At 40.6% G+C, this 18447-nt stretch overlaps 1 long non-coding RNA gene across 1 annotated transcript; it reads right to left on the reverse strand.

Moving 5' to 3' along the window:
- Positions 1-7800: 7800 nt before the first annotated feature.
- LOC120397883 lies at positions 7801-16754 on the reverse strand. The gene is made up of 3 exons (XR_005594064.1): positions 16696-16754; positions 8505-8593; positions 7801-8405 (listed from the first exon to the last, which is right to left on the reverse strand). It is a non-coding gene; the product is annotated as an uncharacterized LOC120397883 (long non-coding RNA).
- Between the last annotated feature and the right edge of the window lie 1693 nt (positions 16755-18447).

Below are 18447 nucleotides of genomic sequence, written 5' to 3' on the forward strand. Positions count from 1 at the left end.
GAGCTAGCGCCTCTGGCCGGAGCGCCGCCTCCACCCCCTCGCCGCACTGGGGAACGAGCAAGACCAAGGCGCGCCCAGGAAACCTGCAGCGTGCGCTGGCTGCAGGTCAACCTGCCTCCGCAACACGCCGTGCGGTGCGTGAAGCGGCACCCCGGGGGGAGCACACACCCGCGCGGGGCGCGCTCTGCTCAGCTGTCACCCCACGGAGCTGCAGGGGCCTGTGCGCAAATGAGGCCGGAGTTGGGCCCGTGCGTTTCTTCGCAACCAGCCTGGGCCCCCCACCAGCTAGAGCGGCGGGGAGTTTACACGGTGATGACAAAGCCAAGTGTGCTCGGCCCCCAAAGTCCCAAAACTCTGCGCGGGGTGGGGAGACTCGCCCCCTACTGTAAATCCCACCAAAGTCCTGCCCAGTCCCCCCTACCCAGCCGCCCCGCGTTCTCGGGAGCCCTTCCAGGCGCTTTGCCCTTCCCCGCCGCCGGAGTCCCCAGCTGCCTTGGCCAGCGGCTCTGCCTTTGCACGCGGGCTGCTCTGCGAGGACTGCCGAGAAAGCCCCGGCCCCTAGCACTGTCCGTCCAGCACCAGGCTTTGTTTCCTCCCCGTCTGCTAAACTCGTTGTCTCTAACGGGGGTGGGGGGGGGAACGGACGAGAGCAAACAACTTCTCCCCTTGTTTGTTGACAGAGCAGGTGGACTTGACGTCAAGCAGGACGCTTTACAGCGAATCCTGCTCCGCGAGGGAGTCTCCCTGCCCTGGAGGGAGGCGCAGGGGAAGGAGGGAAGGAGCAGCGGGGGCACTGCCAAGCTGGTCCCTCTGCACTTTGTTGTTGTTGCAACCTTCCCCGCCCCCCATTATTACCACTCCTGTGCAGGCCACTTTGCGATCATATGAGCGCTCACTCCCCTTCCCACAAAGAGGAGTCGGTGGGGGCACCTTTTTTTTTTTGTTGCCTTCCCAGCGAAAAACACACACGCTTCGCACAGAGCCAGACCCCCCCCCCCACACACACACAGGGAGGAGGGAGCGCGCGAGAGACAGCGCGAGCCTCCGAGAAAGCGCGAGACGCTGCGCTGGGGCTGCTGCTCCCCAGCCTGCCTCCGCTGCTCCCCCTGCCCGGGGCTCAGAGCCCCAGCGCCGCCTGCGGAGGAATATCCAGCCCATTTATTGATGCTGCTGCTTGTTGTTGCAGTCTAATCCTCCCCTCGCCTCCTGTGTCTCTGCTCGCGCGTCCCGGCAGCAGCCGCCGCTGCTCCTCCTGCAAAGACTTTGTATGTGTGTGTTTGTGGGGGGGCTAGTTCAGCTCCTCTCTCGGTGGCCGCTCATCGGGACGCTCTACCCAGTGTCTCCTTTTGGTAAGTTTCATTCCCCCTCCCGCCCCAAGTCTCCTCTTTGACTTGTTACTTTCATTCTCCCCTTCCCTCCCCCCTCCTCCTCTACTTGCTGCCGCAAGAAAGTTTAGCTCCCGCGGCTCTAAGCATGGTGGGTACAAATGTGACATGTGTCAGATTTCTTCTTGGCATCTGGTACCACTTGTCCCTTTAAAAAATTGTAACGGGGGGGTGGAGGGCGAGTTGTGAGACGGGGGAGGGGGCTAATTGGTATGCGCTTATCTTTCCATACATTAGAGTTTGAAACGTGTCTTAAATTTTGCCTTAATAGAGCGAATACGTTTTAAAAGTGCGATGCAGACACCCAGATGTTTACTTCCCTCCGCTTAGTCCTCCTGGCTATAGCATCTATCGTTTGAAACACACAAAGTTTGAATGATCAAGTTGGTGCTCTTCAGTTAATTTGGTACTTCGGAAATAGTGCTGCAAGCTACCAAACTTCGGCTTTATTTTAGAAGCAACTATTGCAAGCCGGAGTTTTCTTTTCACAAGCCCCACCACAACTTTTAGTTTGGATGGATAATAAAGAAAATGCGTTACAATGAAATATCCGCCCTTCATTCTGGGAAGATTTTGGGGAGCGATATTTCAAAGTGAGGGGGCTTGTTGGTCTCCCCTTTCCTTTTGGTTTTGGAAAATTATGGAAGCATGTATATCCTGGTGAAAAAACGTGTCACGTTTCTCCTTTTTGAGATTTGTGTGTGTGTGTGTGTGAGAGAGAGAGAGAGAGAGAGAGAGAGAAACACCTTCAGTCTCTCTGCCCATAGGTGCAGCGTGCAAAGAGGGGGAAGAGGGACCAGCTATGACATTAATCCTGCATTCAGCCAGATCCAGCATTATTAACTGAGCCCTCTTCTTCCCACGAGCTGCACGTGCAGTGTTTGAGGAAGGTGTTTGCCGTCCACCCTCTCTGGCCAGGGCGAGTTATTGCATCTCATTGATCTTCCCTGCACAAGCAGTTACCGCTACCGCTCTTGGGTCTCCTCCTTCTCCACCTTCGCAATGCCTTTTGAATGTGCTTGGCGGATTAGTGTTAACCTTGAACAGCAACAAAACATGTTAGCCTAAAACAATAGATTAATAAATAATAATGTTAGAGCTATGAAATTCCTGAGGCACAGTTCATAGTTTGTTGTGGGAGCATTCTCCTGAAATTCACTCTTGAAATTCAGGAATAGTCAGAGACATAGAAACTTGTGAAAGTTTAATTCTGAGGACTTTGAGATCTAGTAGGTAAATGGCTGTAAGGCATGTTGGGCTTTGTTTTTTAAAGTTATGAGTGTAAGGACAGGAAGGGGAAGAAAAGAGCAAATGCTAACTCCCTTTTGCTAAAGTTTTTTGGGCTTTCCCACAACTAAAAATTCTTTTGAGCATATGCATGAATGTAAACATGAAATTAGATCTTTCTGAAAAACTGAATGCAAAATATAGCTCAGGGTCTAAGTTTGAAACTTGCAGCAGTCAATTTGCCACAGATTTGAACTACAGTGATCAAGGTAAAGACATTTTTGTTCTGTTCCTCTGCTCATCTGTTAAATTTGTGTCAGGGTCCTAGTAACTGATTCAAGAGACAAACTTTCAGAGATTCTGAACCAGTTAAAAAGGGTAGCCCTTGATTACATTGGTGAGCTTTCAGCATTGAACTTCTATGTGGAGAAAAAGATAGAGGTAACAATTGGATCAAGGATTGAGAGAGTTATAGTCTGTATATGGGGGAAAAATATATACATAACAGATGGCAGTAACTGCACAAGACAGAACATCAGTGAAGTGTTCTTTCTAAATACGTGCCTAAACTGACTATTTTGAAGTTAGTGTCAACTCTGTCTAGAAGAAGAGAGTGCAAGTTGAGTCACAGAAGCCAGAACATGCAGTAATGTAGAGTTGGGGAGCATTTTCATTTTTAAGAGCCTTTTAAAAAAATATTTAAACAGAGACACTCACTTTCCAAATGGGTTTTATTGCATCCTCTTGCTGCTTTAGAGCCTGATTTAAAGCTTACTGAAGTAAGTGGGAGTCTTTTTATTGACTTCAGTGGGCTTTGGATCAGGCCCTTGGTAACTTGATTAACATTTTGAAGCTGGGAAGTTGCGTACTGCATGAGGATACTCATGTTATCCTGTGAAAAATGAAGTTAAAATAAACTTTAAGAGCTTTAGCGGTTGTTTTTGTGTTTTCTGTACCAAGTAAATTAAATCTGTCAAGGAAAAGATACTGCTGGTAGTAATGTTGCTATGAAGAAAATAAGGGTTACTCATTAAGCCCAATTCTTTGATGCCGCACTAAATCCATATGAGTTAGGTATAAATCATAGCGTTCTAAAAAGGATTTTTTAAAAAATGTGTGTTTTCACCTGATGTCTAAATTCAGTTGCTCATATTAGTTACATAGATTGCAAAATAAACTCTTTATAGCATATTGCTATTTTTAACATAGTTGTGCAAAGTGACAATGTGGTGTGATATTTTTGTGAATTTAAATTATTTAGCTAACTACCCAAATCAGTAAACACTCGAGGGAAGGGAAGAGGGTTTCAAATAAAGTGTTTTTCAAAATATGTATAAGAATCTGAATGCCAGTCAATTTATTAACATCTAAAGTGATGTATAATCTGCTACTGTAATCAATTTTGGTAATATTCAATAGCCAATAGTTGCTTGAAACGAGGCCTCTCATTACATTAGGCTTTAACACTGAATAAGCTTGAACTGTTGCAGGCCAATGACAATTTATATACACTTGGGTTTTTTTTTTTAGTTTAACACTAGTGGTTCTTAATTTTGTCCCAGAAATCTTAATTTATTTTGGTAAGGTGTATGCATGTATAAGGAAGAAAATCTTGTTTTGTGCCTTACTACTATTTGAAAAGTTGTATAAAATTACCAGACATCCTTTAAATACCAACCAAGTTAATGTTTATAGGGTGCCCAGAAGATCAAAAGTGCTTCATAATTAATAAATGGATTATATTATGTTTGTGCTAGAGCTAATGTACACAACTGTACCCATTTCCAGGTTTCATATCCTTCAAATATTGAAATTTTAGAACATACATTTATCTTTTGTTGCTTATACAGTTTAAATGAATTTCTACAGTTAAAATGCATTGAAATAAATTTATATTATGGATTTATCAGTTAGAAAAGTGGTATGTTCTTAAGTGACGACTGTAATCACAAAATTTACTTTATGTCCACTTTCAGCTTGTTTTCTGGACTGATTTTAAGTGAATTAAAAACTGCCAGTCACATTTTTGAGGCTATATATCTGGTTCAGCATTGCATGGGCAAGTGGCATTCTGGTCTAGCAGACTGACAAGAGCCAAGAACTCTTGCGTTCTGATCCTAGTGCTGCCAGTGATTTGCTATGTGGATTTAGGAATGTTAACATAGCCTCTCTGTCTGTTGCTCATCTGCAAAATTAGCATAATGTCACCTACCTGCCTATTTCACAGGGGTGAAGATTATTTATTAATGTTTGTTAAATGCAAAGTATTATTTTGTCTCTCCCCTTTAGAGTTTTTACTAGACTTGTGTTGGAGCAGTTTAATTCTAGTAGTGGTGCGAAAGAGAAAGAATGGTGTGAGTCCCTTCATGTTCTTCCTCTGTGAGTTAAATCATGGAGAGGTCATTTACGTGCATGAACTGAAAGTGATTTAGGACACAGGTCACTAAGAAGTACTCATGGGATGATTGTTAGTGGAGAAAATTGTAAATCACAGTTTAACTCAAATATTTTCAACTCCATTACAAAAATTGAATGCTAATTTTTGGTACTCTCAAACTGATTACTCTTTTTAAACTTAGGGACAGTGGTGCTAGAAATAATGTCAATTACCTATTTTTTTCCTCAACAACAACAACATAACTCACAACTATCCCTTTGTAGAAGTGACACCCTTATTTTTTGACCCAAATTAAAGTATTGACATTAGAAAGACTGAGTTTATAGAAAAAGTTATAGATGCAAAATTTATTAATCTAATTTATAATCTACAGATTCCAGAAATATATCTTAAGACTGTTCATTTTGGGTCTTTCCTCATATTTGAGTTTAGCAGGTTAGAAGTGCATATTTTCTTACTAGAATTTGTAAGTTTTTGTTTTGTTTTAAATTTATACTTTAAGAACTGCTAGATCAACCTCAAAAAGCTAAGGAGCAGTAGGCTTAGAAGGTATCAATAATAGCCACCTTTTTTTAAGATTCTCAATTGGTTAGTAACATTTCACTTTGGAATGCACTTTTTATGTGATTTTACTTTCTGTCAGACGCAGATGTTTATTGATATAGATTTGCATTAGTTTTTGCTTCTCTCCTTTATTGATTTTTGTTAGTTAGGTCTGTATTTTAAGTGCAGGACCCTTTTAGTTAGAAGGGAGAGACCAGATGTAAAATTGGCAGTGATAAGCTTTGTGTGCTCTTACCTCTGAAGTAGGTGAAAGTAGTCTCTGACTCTCTGTAGTCTACAGATAGGGCATCTCTTGGTACACCAAGGTGTAGTTTGGGTTGATGTTCCAAAATGTTTGTTTAAGCAGTAGGTACCAAATTATGTACAGATGTTGTAGTGAAACTAGACAATGTTTGAATCCATTTAGTAAAATGCTTTGAATTCTGGTTCTAAGGCATATTATACTAAAATATTGAACAAATTGTATCAACCTATGTTTTAAATCCTTTTTAATAAATAGCAAAGTGGTTCCAGGGATGGGTATACGAATACATGCAGACTGATTGGTTTGTCCCTTTTTTTTTTCCCGGTTGCTGGAGTTTGCGATGATGGTGCCTTTTCTATAACTAGGATAGAGCTTGAGAGTGTTTCTCTTCACTCATACACACAGAGGCCGGGTGCTGTATATATACACACATGCACACAGACTTATATATGTTGGTAAAGCTTATTGTAGAAGCCAGAGCTATTTCCCTTGGATCATGTGTACCATACTTTAAATGTGCCTTGAGTATGGCCATTCAGTCAATTTAATGGCACAATGCTTAGCTGCAGTTGTACTAGCATAGCTAACCATTGCTAATAATCACACACTTTTAATTAATTTCCTGGTGCATTCAGGAGCAATGAAGGTGTGCTAACATCACAGAGTTTCTAGAGCACAGTGACTTACTATGTGACAGTATCTGTGTGGGTGCTTTTAAGTGTTTGTGTGTGTGCGCGCAAAAGAGAGAAACAGATTTTTTTGAGTTGTTAAATAGCATTTCCTTTTATTGTGGGATAATTTTTTTTTTCACAAGAATCCATGTAGGCATCAACAATAATGTCAATGGATCCCTCTTGAATGGAATAGATTCTGTACATAAAGACAGCTAGAGTAACCTAAAGAATTAGAGTTATATGTATGCTTTGTTAATTTTCAGTTACATATAGTTAAATGCATTTTATAATCCCAGAGGGAGACTGTTTTGCTTATAAAGTTCGATTTATAATTAAGTGTATTTTTCCATAATAATAAGTTACTTCTTCATGTTTTCAATAATTTTGGATATGATTTTACTCTTAATTACACTGGCCTTACAAACTCAGTTGGGTTCAATTTATTATGGCTAAAACCAGTTAGGTGAGTCATTAGTAATAACTCCACCTGGAGCAAGGCCACAGCAGTTTAAACTGCCCATAATCCTCACTGCCGGGAACACTGAGACCAGCTGGTTCAGCCCCCAAAGTGGCCTGAATTACAACTCTGACCAGATTTTTAAAGACTCTTTCCTTGGGGTGAGGAGAGATGAATTTTACTCTTCTTCAGTACAGCTGCCCCCTGGAGTACAGGAAGATTGACATTACCCTTTCCCCTCCCCCCTTCTCTTTTGTATCCATGGGATGAATCTGCCCATTGACTGCAGTGGAGTTACTCCAGCAGATTGGGTCCATAATATTTAAATAAGAGGAGGTTTGGGCCCTGATCCTGCTTAAGTTAATGCATTGTTAGTAGTCCTATTCACATCCGTGGTTTGACTCACATTGCATAAAATTAAGTGCACACACAAATCTTTGCAGCATCATGACTTTGGTTACAATATTGGGACCTTAATTACAATATTTAAAAATGTTATATGTTAAACTTTTGTTGTGATGAAAGCACACATTTTCCTCATACCACTGGAAAACTATGATTTCAAGATTTTTTTTTAAATTATTTCACAGATTTTATTTAATATGCATCATATTACTAGAGAGAGTGGAAAGATGCAAATGAGGCTTTTTCTAGACTTTCAGTAAATGGTATTTTTGACAGATATCTATTAATTTTTTTTTAAAGGAAGACAGTACATTTTAACTGAAATTTTACATGACTTTATAGCATTTTTACTGTGACTGATCTTGTATTTATTTGTATTATTTATTTTATTATATATTTGGTTTATATTCTTATTTCTGTGTGCTTTGTGCACAATTCTGTAATTTAAATTTCATGGGCCCTATATGATTTCTGATGCACCACTGCTCAGCGTTTTTGGAAGCTGTTCCCTAGTAATAGAGAAAAATTAGTCTGTTCTTCAGCTTTGTGCACCCCCCTAGTATTTGAAGAAGCTTTGTGATTGCATAGCCTGAAAATACTGGGATCTTCATGACTGTCAGTGCTGATACTGCAGGTGGGGTTGGGAGAGTTATCTAATATAAGATTATAATTTTAAAGCCAATCCATAGGCTAGCCTTTTTGATGCTGCATAGCTGAGTGAATTCAATCATTTCTGGAGTAACTCTCCATGGCTGCCAGCATTTCACAGTCCCAGGATAGGGAGTAACAAAGAGTGAGAAAGGAAGAACTTGCTTCCATGAGCACTTCTCTTCTTCAATTCCTCTTCTTTAACCCTGGCAGCTCCAGAAATCTAGTATGCAGAGCATGTCCATCTCTTCTGGGCACTCAGTGGGCTGGTATTCATCCTGGAAAGATTGGCATACTGCGACTTAAGGCCTAGAAAATGTTGGATATTTTTCTGCTGGATTGGATCCAAAATCGGCAATTTTTTAAACAACATTTTAAGTCAGAGTGAATCCTTTATTGTGATCTGAAACAAAATGTGTAATATATTTAAAAATGCACTTATTAGATATGTACTTAATCATTCTTATTTTTAAAAATTAGTAGTAGTATATATGAATTTTACCAAAATGAAAGCAGTAGTCTCGATCCATAGCAGGAAGGAGAATGACTGTGCAGGCTTTCCATACTGCTGTGCTTCTGCAGTGGGACCAACTGGAAGAGTGAGGGGACAGTTCAGTTTCCATACTAACAGGCTGTTAACAAGGTATGCATACAGATGGTGAGAGACACTACATTAAAAACTGGCCAAAGGCTATCAAAAATTTTCTGAAACAGTGAATTACTAAGGAGCTGTCAGATGATGATTTTGAATCCACCCAACACCAGGAGTGACTAGTACAATGTCCCACAGGTGAAATGCTCTGAATGCCATTAACCTGTGTCATTCAGTCAATCCTCATTCTAGCTATAAACAAAGTTGATTCTCAATTATTTCTTTTTCTTTTTGTCACTATCATTACTAAAGTTTAGAAGTCTCACTGCATTCTTCTGGAATTTGATTCAAACAGTAAAAAAAATAAAAAAGTTATGTTTAATACATTTGTAATAAAGCCTGTAGTTGACATTTAATTGTTTTATAATTAAATTGGAAATTACAGTTTTAACATGTAAAAATAATTCAGAGGAAATTGAACATGGTTATTTGTGGGAAGCTGCTACAGCTTTGGAAGAGAAAGTGACAAGGCAAAAATAAGGAAGAGATGGGGAGTGTGTATGGACATGAACCAGAAAAACTCATGGGATTGTTTAGAATCCAGCAACTGCACAAGGTAGCAAAACAAGGAGGTGGGTAAATGTTGATGGAAAAAAATAGAGGGACTTCAGATGTACAGAAGAAAAATAAGGTGGTGTGATTTATTTTCTAAATCTAAGAACTTGTGTGTATGACTACATATGAGATGATTTTGACCATGACCTCTTCTAAGTAAGGAAATAATGATTTGTATAAGTACAATGTGCATAAAATATTTATTTTATGAAATGGGGGCTAATATCACTGTTGATGTGAGCAGGTAGAACCCAGTTCACTGGAGTTGTTTACTTATAACAGCAATGAATTAGTTCCTAGACTCCTCTGAGTTAATAAAATTTAAGCATTTAAGATATTAGTGACTTTATGTGCCTTTTGAAAGGTACTTAGTAGTACCTGAAGTGAAGATTAATTTTTTTTTCTTAGTGCACTTCTAAATACCACTTTCCTGAAGTGACACAAGAGGTACAGAGTTCTTTTGAAGATAAAGAAAGGTAAAATTAAAGTGAAGAGTTTACGGAAAATGCAAGCTAGTATTTTTTTTAGAGTTAAGAAAAAAAGTAATTGAAATATTTATGATTCAAGGCACTGCTGTGTGAGAAAGCACAGACAGGGTTGTGGTTTCATTACAGTACTTACAATATTCGCATGACCTAAAAATGGAAGTGCAAAAGACCTAATGCAGTCAGGTATGCAGAGACTGGAGATATGCATAGTTGATGAAGTGTTGTGTTCTTCTGTTGTATCAATAAGCTCTCATAGTCTTTGTGTAAAAACAACATATTTAAACTTAATGAGGGAATACTATTAGGAAAAGAAATACTGATCATGTGCATAACACAGTAAATGTAACAGAAGATATTGAGCACTGGTAGGCTTATTGTAAAGATAACTGTCAGCTGAAAACCAATTAATGGAGTATATGGGTGCTAACAGTTTAGAAATATAAGGATGCTACTTAGCTAAAGATCATGATATATTTTCACCTAGAAAATTCATTCAAACTAATTTGTTATCAATGCTGAATGAATTTAAATTACTTTTAATATTATGGTGATGTGCTCAGTACACTAACTGCTAAAATAGTAGCTAGAAAGATATAGTGAACACACAAGAAGTTTTACAGAAAGTGTCATAAATCCTTGGAAATCCTTCTGCTTAGCAAAAGAAATGAAGTTTTACTGAGAGAGAAATTAGCTGAGAAATATTTCTTGCTCAACTCTGCTTTAGGCGGAACCGCCCAGAGGATTCAGGGGGCCTGGGGCAAAGCCGGGGAGCTGCAGCACTTGTACTCACTCGGCGGTGGTCTGGGTCTTCGACAGCATTTTGGCGGTGGTGGGCCTTTCAATCACTCCACGTCTTCAGCGGCACTGAATGGCCCCCCACCGCCGAAGACCCAGAGCGACTGAAGGGCCCCCCGCCGCCGAAATGCTGACCGAAGACCCGGACCGCCGCCATGCCAGGGCTTGTGGGGCCCCAGTGGGGCAAATTCCCCACTCCCCCCGCCGGCCCTGTCTTTAGGTGACTAATGTCTTGTAAAACAGTTAAAGGTTTGTTTAACCTATAAAGTGGTAGCTGACTTTCTCCTGAAAATTCTACGTTAACGCTGCCCAGGAAAGGACATAAAATAAATCTAAACAAGTACAAATACATACCTTGTAAAATTGCTAGGTGGTTTATTTAAAAATATTTGTTTAGCATTTCTTATAACTAGGATCCAGATCATGCCCTCAAAGTAAACATACGGACGGCTGGGAAATAGCAAAATTAGTGGGGAGAAATAGTCCAGAGAGGAGAGTCTGTGGTTACAGTCTAAAGCGTCCACCATGGATTTGGGACTCTGCTGGTATTTTGTATGGCCATGCGCAGACACACATGCTGCAGGATGCTGACCCACACCCTTATATGATCTAAGACAGGTGTAGATGAGGCTTGCAGCTTTTTTATGTGGATTTGGTGTACTTCAAACTGTGGGGCTATAGATGAGCATAGTGTAGTAAAAAAAGTGCTGTGCAACATTTGATTCCAGCTTAAAAAGCTTCTTATGTTTCAGCAATGGGATTTTCTTGAGCAGAAACTTCCAACCCTGAAAAACTTAATGGTAGTTTTTGAGATTTTTTTTTTCTTAAAAAAAAATGTCTAGGATGAGAAGGAAGGTTACTTTCAAAATCTAACTTGTTCCTTTCCTCCATTTGCTCTACTACACACTTATATTAAAAGGACTTTTTGAACTTGAGCCAAAGCTATTTGAAATTGGTGGAAAAACTCCTATTTCAGTGGGTTTTGAATCAAGTCCTAAGCAAGTAATGCTGATACTCAGAAAGTATCTATTCTTTGCTGAGGACCTTTTGTCGGTTCCTATCACACTGATCTTTCAGACTGTCCCGCGTTTATCCAAAAGAAAGTTGCTTGTCTCCCTCTACATTTAACTGTGCCAAGCATGCTCTTGATGCCTACTTAACCTCCCTCCACCCCCAACTCCCCCCCCGCATAAAAACCCTAAAACAACTAGTGAGAAGTGTTCTCACTATTTCGTAAAACATAGGACTTTATACTAACTGTTGTGGGAGTTCTAGCAAGTGATTGTTGGAATGGTTTTCATTTGGAACCACATGTTCCAAGATGTAGCTCCTGCAAAGGAGTCAAAATTACTTTTTCATAATATTTCAATACACTTAGGGGTTCATTTCTATTTACACAATCAATGAATATTAACAACTAGGGCATTCTGATACATCAGCTGCAGGGGTGTAGATTTCAGGGTACATAGTACAAATACTTCTTTAAAAATGTACTTATACATACTCATTTTAAATAAAGATATATTGGAAAAGCAAAGTTGGTCATATTTAAAAATAAGCCTCCTATAACTAGATATATATTAGAATGTTACTTTAACATCATTTGACTATCATAGTAGGCATCCAGTAACTAAGCATTTCTATTAAGGTTCTTATATTGGTGCCAATAAGTTTGTATCTGAGTCAAAATAACTCAAATTGAAACCGAAGATTCTTTTAATAGCACTGTTTAGTGTGGTTTGTATGACTATAGTGTGGTTTGTATGAATATATTTCAATATCCATTGACTCTTCCTGGCTTCTTTGTAACTGAGGAAATTATTACCAGAAGGGGAAAAATACCATTATATAGGGCACAATTTTATGCAGAATCTTTTTTGTTGCAGATTGAATTATCTGCCAAAGTTACTTCAGTTGAATTACTTTTGATTTAAACCAATTTGAGTGTGAAAAATTGGGATCAACTATTCAAATATAAGATCTTTCATACAATCACCTTCAACATTACCATAATTAGAACGAAATATTCTGCAGTTGCACAATATTTTTGTTGCAGTTGAAATTGACACATCTCTTCAATGTTTAAGTAACAGATCAAAAAATAAAATCCAGTGTTATTCAGCAAGGTGGTTTCCTCAGGATTTATTTTTCAGGCAAAGCAGTCTGCAGTTGCTGTTTATTTGCAGCAGCAGAATGAAACTAATGAGCCTCAGGCCAGTTTCACCATTATTGTTCAGAACTCTGTATGTAACAGTGAAACTAAGGTTTCACTCTGCTGCTACTCTGGAAAGCTTCGCAGCAGCTGATGAACTGGAGATGTTCTCCATAGACCTTACTTGTGCCCACAAGTGTTTCATATTTGCCTGTGACTGGCAGGTTTAGTTCTCTGACTAGTAGGTATCTGGTCAACTTTTCAATCTCTGCAGTAGCTTTAACCCTACAAGATTCTGTTATTTGTGCCATTTTAGGTACTTTAGGGATTTTGGTTTATAATAGATTTGACTCAGCGGGGCTTGTGTTAACTCCATGATATTATACTTTTTTTTATAAGGCTATTTGTGGGAGCTAACTTTTTCTTCTGTTGCAGTAAAATGTACATTATATTAAGTGTTTTTAATATGTTTAGGAATTAGGGACAACCTTTGTGCTGGGAGTTTTATATATTACTAGTAAGTAGAGTAATGTTAAACTCCCCAAATTTTATTTCTAGTAGTGTCTGAATGTAATTTGTTCTCACTCTGCTTTGTGTGTTTGTCTGTTAAGGCAATGCAACATATTGAAAAGATTTGTTTTATTTTCCAATTTTTTTTTATGAGTAGTCCATGACCTGATGGAAATCATTGTCTCAGAAAAGTTTAACTGCTCTCTCTCTCTCTCTCTCTAAAAAACCAAGGCATCAGATATGACTGATGAAATACAAAATAACTGTGATTTAGTAGGCTTCAAACACAGTAACCTAACATTTAAAATTTTAAGCAGAATTTTGAAAAACTGCCACAAATCTTTTCTTTGTTCTGTTCTTGACAAATGAGTGTGAACCAATAATGACTTTTGAAGATCTTAAGATAAAGCAGTATAACGGATTTAAAGATAGACAATTCTAAATTGCACACTCTTTTATTCCTAGTTCACATCTGTGGAGCGAAGGGTTGTCTTCCTTCCATTGCACTGCTAAAATGTGTGATTTGTTGAGAGATCTACATTAATAATGAATTTTTATAATCTGTTTATCAGATATCTAGAATGATGTGTAGTGTTTGTCATAAGTGAAAAGGAATATCTGTATAATCAAAGAACTTTCCCCCCATAACACTTCCTAATACTAGTCCATATCAGAGTTTGTGGAAGAAACTTTATTAGTCTAGAGAACTCAGAAAAAAAAATAATTCTAAGGACCTTCGCTCATTTTCCAGGGGCCTGACTGGCTGACTATGTTCAGCTGTTTTTCTCTTTCTGGTGGATGGAAAAAGCTCTTCTTGCTGGCTAGGGTGTTTTTTTATTTTTAGCTTTTTTTCACTTTGTTAATTTTCCCTCCTTCCCTCCCCTTTTTGTGGGTGAAGGTATTGTTGGTGATCGGATTTAGCTAGTTTTACATAGGGTGATTTGATCTGAGGAGTGTTCAGTTTTATTTTTCTCCTCCTGTTCACTAGATGACTAGAACACTCTACTGGGAGAAAGTCCACAAGATATGTTCCTGTTCTGCAGTGGGTAAGGATGGTCCTGAGAGAAAGTCACTTCTGGTTTCAATATGTGTCCCAGTTTTATTTTAAACAGCCACAAGATGGGCATTTTGGCTCCTGGGTAAACTATAATCCCCTCCCCTCATTGTGAAGGACGGTATTGCGATTAAGATGCTAGACCGGAAGATCTGGGTAGAGTTCCTGGGTCAGATGAAACTTTGTTGTGTATCTTTGGCTGAGTCCCCTAGTCTCAGTGTTGTGAGGATAAATTCATTAATTATTAGGAGGTGCACAGACACCATAATGGGGTAAGCCATAGGAAAACTGATTGATTAAAAAAATAGCTTTCTTGAGTTCAGTGAAAATAGACCCAATTCCTTTGAACTCATCAATTCAACATTTACCACTCGCTAGGTGAAAGCACTTTGAGCCAGGGCCGGTGCAAGGATGTTTCGCGCCCTAGGTGAAACTTCCACCTTGCGCCCCCCCCGCGCCCCTGCCCTGAGGCACCCCCCCTGCGGCAGCTCCCCCCCTCCGCCCTGAGGCGCCCCCCCGCAGCAGCTCCCCATCCCCCACCCTCAGCCTTGAGGCACACCCCCCCCACCCCAGCTCACTCCTGCTCCTCGCACGAGCACCCCGAGCACGCCGTCGCTGTTTCACTTCTCCCGCCTCCCAGGCTTGCGGCGCCTAAGCTGATTGGCGCTGCAAGCCTGGGAGGCGGGAGAAGTGAAGCAGCTCACCCCTGCCCCACCTCCTACCCGAGCACGCCGTGGCTGCTTCACTTTTCCCGCCTCCCAGGCGGTGCCAATCAATTGGTTACCATAATCCAACTTGTGTTTATCCCTGCTATCCTTGCAGTTACAGGATGAGAAAATTAGACAAGAGTCATCCTTAAACTATTCTCTTAATTCCTGATTGGATAGTCATTGCAGTAGGTAAATGTCTTTTGGGGTGGGATCTCAGTTTTGGAAAGGGCTATTTATGACTGGATAATTAACGTACTAAAGGCCACAGTATTTGGCATGCAGTTCATCACTTCAACTGGGACAACTTCACCCCTGTAATATTATCAACAATTAGGGGGCATAAATAGCAGGGGCATGGTGAAAACCCAGTGGAGAATCATCATTGCAGAGAATCATCTTATGGATGGAAAGAAATTTCATGTTTCTTTTGGCCAACTACTTGGAATTGAAATTTAGAACCCCATCAGACTGACTGAGTTGGACCCATATTGAGCCATTAGAATGGGAACTGTATCAGTCAGCATTCCTCTGGATTTGGCCACCAACTGGAACTCTGTAGTTGGACTTGAGGGGCTCTGACTCAAGCAGAAACATAGTCCTTCAGGTTCTGGGACTCTTGGTCCTGGGACTAGACACTGTCTTACTGGCAGAGAAGCCTTACAGCCAGTTGATTGACAGTCTACATTGGGTTGGCCAGGGACTCTTGTTTCTTCAGCTCCTAGATCAAATTCTTAGTCTTTCCCTCAAACAGGACCATCTTAAAGACCCAGTGTGTGGTCAGTTCTTGAACACACATTGCTGCATACATGTAAGATTATTATGGTCTCTGTATATTAGAATTTAGGCTTCCTTCACGTCTTGATACAAGGATATACAATTAAATCATTTTGTAGGGGACGTTCCTAACATTCTTTCACAACATGTTGAATAAAGACCTGGGCACCAGCTGCTTGAAGAACCAAGCAGCTGCTGCTTATGGGCTAAGGTGGAATGCTTCTCTGTGGTGTGATGAGGGAGTTTGTTTGTTTGTTTAAGGACAGCTGAAATGATTGAGTTCTCAGGTTTCTCACCGTGGTTCCTCACCCTTCAAGCCATTTTTCTAGCAGTCCTCTCAACAGTCTGCTCCCTCCTGGAGGATAATTCAATTCTTTAATGCAAGTTTCATCCCTGCTTGATATAATATCAGCACCAAGTACTGATTAAGCCTCTTCTTCATTTCCCTTCTGGTGTATTCTTTTACCTTTTCTGTTTGGGTCTGGGCATATCTTCGTTTTCTGCCCAGACCAAGAAGCGCTTTCATATGTTTGGGGTGAAGCGTTCTTTAGCTAAATAAGCAAAACAAATTCCAGAAGATAGAAAATCAAATGTCCAGTTTATAATTTTTGCAGCCTGTAGAGGAGCGGACTCACCTCTGCGGCGCCTCCTGCTGGTGACTTCTGGGAATTAGCTAATTCCAGCTCCAGAGTGCCCTCTGCAGGCTGGTGATCCACCTGTCCTCTGGCCCCCGTGTCCCTCCCTGGACCCTGGTGCCCCTTTAACTGGGGTGCTGCTCCCTGGCAGTATCCCACCAATCTGGGTCTCCCCTTCCTGGGGAACCCCCAACCCACTATCCCCACCTCGCCTCAGTCTTGGCTACTGCCAGTTATCACTTAGCCCCCATTCACTGGGGCAGACTGCAGTGTATCAGCCACTCATCACAGGCAAGGGGGTTTGGACCTGCTGCCTCTGCCTACCCATGGGCTGCCCCGTTGCAACCCCAGTACCCAGTTGGCCTTACCCTAGGCCTGCCGCCTCGGGGGGGGAGGGGGAGTTTCCAGGCCGGAGTTCTCCAGCTCCTCTTGCCTTCCCCCAGCCCTGCTCCACCTTAGGTACCCAGGTACGCTTCCTAGCAGCCAGGCCCTTCTCCCTCTAAAGGCAGAGAGAAGGTGAGACTGCTTCAGCCCAGCAGTCCCTTTATAGGGCCAGCTGAGTCTGTTTGGGGCGTGGCCACAGCTGCGGCTGTTTCCCCACTCAGCCTCCCAGCCTGCCAGCCCTCTCCCAGGGCTGGAGCCGGTCATCACCCTGCTACAGGGCCACAACAAAGAATCAATGGCCCCTTAGTCTTCTGTTTTGTTGAGTTGTAAAATATATTAAAGAATCTTCTGCTGCCATGGGTAAAGAGGTTCTGCCTTTTATCAAGTCTTATTTTGTAAGCTCCATCTCTCCCTCTTCTCCTGCTTCTCTTTTAGACCAGCAAAAGGGATCTGCCCCTTGGGAGTCCTTGATAGCTTTTAATATATCTACAGGCTTGCTGTAGATGCCACTTTGGGAAAGTAGGTTCGGTTGCTAGACTAATTAATTTTTCTAGGTGCCCATGCCCTATCAAGCCTTGAGTACTGCTGTAGAAGTTTAGTTTGTCATGGAGGGACTTGGAGAAACAAAATTAACTGGTAGGGTCAGTGTCCCTAATCTATAATGGGAAATTCTTGAATGTTTTTTAAAAATTCCATGAGTTAAATTTCCCTCCTCCAAATGTCTAAATCTTATTATGAGGTCCTAGGTAAAACAAGAAATAATTTCTTCCACCTGCCTCATAAAAATATATTCCGTACATAAGTAAAATTCTGTATTTTGTCTTTCCTGATGGAGAATCTCCTAAGTATTTTGTACTTAGCTACTGAACAAAATTTTAGCAGGCTTTGGAAGGGTGATTTTTTTAATCTGATGTTAGCTCTGGTTATAATGCAAATCAGCTGGTTCTAGGGAGACCCACCTTGACCTGCCTAATTTGATTATTGCAGTCCTCCTTACCTCATTATCAGAGGCATTGCTCCTTCCACAAGTCTGAGAAGCTTTACATAGATATTGCAGTTCTACTCTAAATCTGCAGAGGTTAAAAAAAAATCTATTCTAAAAAATCTGCCATAAATATGTATGTAGAGTAATTACAAAAACCATGTTTCTATCTTTGGACTTCGGTTTAAGCAAATTGAAGTCTTTCTCAAAAGTTCTGGGAATCAAAAAACATTTTTGTGACAACTTGCAAAATTATCATGTGTGTTAAGCATTATTATTGATCTAAAGCTTTTACTCTCTTAAAGTGGATTAATTGCTTTTTCCATTTTTGTTTGCAGTTCAGTGTAATCTCACAGACTATTGTAATTTTTATTTAAATTCTTCTGTAGACAGTAAGTGTATGTTTGTGTAGGAAGCTAAAGTTGACTCTTGATAATGGTTAAAGTATTTTCTTAAATAAAAAACAAAGCCGTAACAAACCTCTAGGAACATAGTGTGCCAAATCGTGCAAATTTATTACAAGCAGCACAATTTTTGCCTCTGTTGCAGGAGTTCTTGTGAAAATCTGATTAAACTCTTGCCTTCCTGTGATTTTGAAGGAGAGACAACACACAATTTGCCACTCAGGTACCCGTTAGCTAGGGGAAAATACCCTGAGTTGCAAGTTTGTACCCCATACATCTGGTAGCATGCAAGATTTTAATTCATCAGGAGGTGGGCTTATCATAGAAAATGCCAGAACCACACAGATTTT

The sequence above is a fragment of the Mauremys reevesii genome, linkage group 1 (genome assembly GCF_016161935.1).
Source record: "Mauremys reevesii isolate NIE-2019 linkage group 1, ASM1616193v1, whole genome shotgun sequence".
NCBI classification, from domain to species: Eukaryota; Metazoa; Chordata; order Testudines; family Geoemydidae; genus Mauremys; species Mauremys reevesii.